Genomic DNA, 3,097 nt, shown 5'->3' with positions numbered 1-3,097 from the left:
AATATTTTGAGATTTATCAGATTAGGCCGTAGGTCATCTATGATTACTGGTTGGTCACAACTCCTTTCTCTAGGGATAGGTTGGAGTTGTGACAATTTTAGTGTAAAGAGAGGGAAATAAGAGAGAGAGAGAGAGAGAAATAAAAAATGATGAAAGAGAAAGTGCTTGGAGTCTGTTTATAGCCGAAGGACAAAAGTGGGTATTTAAACCTAAAGTGACTTAAAGAAAAGTCAAAAAGATCCCAAAAAAGATAGGCCAAAATGCAGCAGGGAAATCTAAATTTTTCTGTCAAGTGTCGGCACCTTCAGCAGTGTTGTCGACAACCAAAAGCCAGTGGTGTCTCAAGTGAGTTTGGGTAAGGTAGAGTATTGACACCTACAAGCCCTACTATCGACACCAGCAAGCAGTGAAGAAATTTCTATTTTCCAGGATCAGCGATGTCGATACCTAGAAGAGGTGGTGTTGATACCAGCAAATAGAATCAAAAGAGAAAGAAGAGGAAAAGGTAGGTGCCGACCCTAGGAAGCTACATGTCGACACCTCTGATCAAAATTTTGAGGTTCTAAGGCACTTTTTGAAAAAATTGAGCACAAAAGAACAACTCAATCAAAGTCTAGATCAAATTTATGCTCAAAAAACACAATAATACACCACCCAAAGGATCCGAACAACAAAATAATGAAATAATAATTAAATACATCGCATTTCACTAACTTAAAGAGTACAAGTGTTACAATTGGAACCATTGATGGCTCGGTAGATTTATCCTATGCCTTCTTTTTGGTGATTTACCCCTCCTCCTCAGAGGAATCCTGGCTCCACCCTTAATTGGTAGTGGTGAAAGGGTAGAGATGGGGAGATAGTAGCAGGAAAGGGTAACGGAGAGGCAATATATGAAAGAGGCTAGAGAAATCCAGCAAGGGAGGTGAGGAGTAGATGTTGACGCTGGGCTAAGGTTTGCAGAGGTTGAACAAAGAGTAGATGAGAAGGGAAGAGGGATAGGAGTTGAGGTTAGAAATGTAATTGCCACAATTTTTATGAAATTATATTTTTAAATTTCCACATACATAGTAATAATTTTTGAGGAATTCACATGCGCAGATCCTAATAAGTGGACTTAGTGTCAAATAGGTCCTAAAATAATTAGTGGCATTTTTTTTTATCAAACACTATTAAAAAGTTGTCACTAATTGTCAGTTTTTAATTACAGTTTGAAAAATTCATCACAAAAAAGTCACTAATTGTAAGTTTTAGCGACAATTTAAAAAATCGCCACAGAAAAATATCACTATTGCCAATTTTTAGCGACATATTTAAAAAATCGGCACAAAATTTTTTAGCGACGTTTTATGTTAGGACCAACTTTCAAAGATGAATTGATAGGACTTAATGGGAAGTAAGTTCAACTAATAGGACATGCTGGTGATTTAACCATAATTTTTTGTTGTCACATTTTTTGTAATAATTTCAACCATGTTTGATTCTAGAAAATTGAGTCTACTTTTTAGAAAATTGAGTTTTTTGTGTTTTGTATTTTTTTTTTCCTTTTTAGTGAATTTTTAAAATAGTTTACGCATTATTTATTTATTTTTTAGATACACCTAATTTAAATAGATTAAAAATTTAAATATTTGTGAATTTTTTTTTTAAAAATTCATCAAATACAAAAATTCAATAGATTTTCGTATTTTGTTGAGTTCAATGAAATTTTTAAAAGATTTTTGTACAATTTTTTTTACCTTTTAAGTATATTAAGATTACGTAAATCTAAAGATTTAAAAAAATCATAAAAATTAAAAAAAACATTTTTGAAAATTGAAAACTAACCAGGTGTTTACATTCTTTTTATTATTGTTTTATTTTATTTTATTTTATTTTTACTTTTTCTCCTCTTTTTAGTCACTTTTAAACTCATAACAAACTTGGGCGAGAGAAATTAGAACTTTTGTTAGATTTATCAGGGTCATAGATTTGGGGAGAGACATAGTTGAAATGTAAGATGTGATGTCCTGACTTCTTTAAAGCAATGGAGTGCATTTTTGGTAATCTCTGTCCCTTTGTGTGTCTTCTTCATTATTAAACCCTTCTAAGCTTGTGTTGTTATCCCTTCTCCTTTATGGTTGTTCCATTAGGTACATCTTTGGGTATTTCGAGATGTCATCTTGCACTTTTGGGTATTGGAGAGGAACCGGGAAGATTGGCCAATGTTTTGGTAGTCCTAGTCTCACTTTCAAGTTGAGATCGTTCGAGCGGTGAAATCAACTTTCCAGTACTTTGGTTTGCAGATTGAACTTCCGGGAACATGAGCTCTTCGCTTGAGCGGTCTTTTGCAGAGGGAATGAAGTTTATGGGAGTGGGTATTTTTCGCTCGAGCACAAGTTTCATCGCTTGAGCGGTCTTTCAAATTGAATTGTTCGCTCGAGTACACGATTGGTCACTCGAGCGGTTTATCGACTATCAACTTCGAAAATTGAGTCAAATCATTTCAAAAGTTGAGCCTTACACACTTTTCCATCACTTTTCCCTTCACACTCTCTTTCTATACTAACTCTCATTCTCTTTTCTCTCATCTCTCTCTATTAACCCTCCAAGCCACTTCATTTACTCCTTGATCTCTCACTATCCATTGAGATTTTAACCCCGGTGCCTTTAAATTTGGAGAGCTCATCGAGGGTACGTGGTGTACTGTGGAGATCGGATTTCAACACCATTGGTTTCAGAATTTTTCATCCTTTCTTATCAAGGTCTTAAGGTAGGGATGTTCTTTGAGTTACATATATGGTTTTTAGCATATCTTGTCATTTTCACTATGTTTTCTAGTGTAGATTGATTTTCGGGTGTTGAATCTAAATATATATATATTAGAGAAATATATGCTTTCTCCTGATTTGGTCGAAGATAAATTATTTTGGTATACTATTTGGGGATGTTTGCTTGTAGTGTTTTTAAAATAAAGGAAAACTCCTATTTTGATAAAACCTTAGATTTTGGGGAATTTGGGAAAACAGTGAAATTGATGCAATAGTTATGAAATTGATGATAAATCTCTTGAGAAATTGAAGATAACTTTCTAGATTGTTATATTGTTGAGGCATTC

This window comes from Camellia sinensis, chromosome 11 (genome assembly GCF_055761805.1).
Source record: "Camellia sinensis isolate YWXY chromosome 11, ASM5576180v1, whole genome shotgun sequence".
Classification (NCBI taxonomy): Eukaryota; Viridiplantae; Streptophyta; class Magnoliopsida; order Ericales; family Theaceae; genus Camellia; species Camellia sinensis.
The sequence above is the reverse complement of the archived record's forward strand: the minus strand, read 5'-3'. Positions refer to the sequence as shown.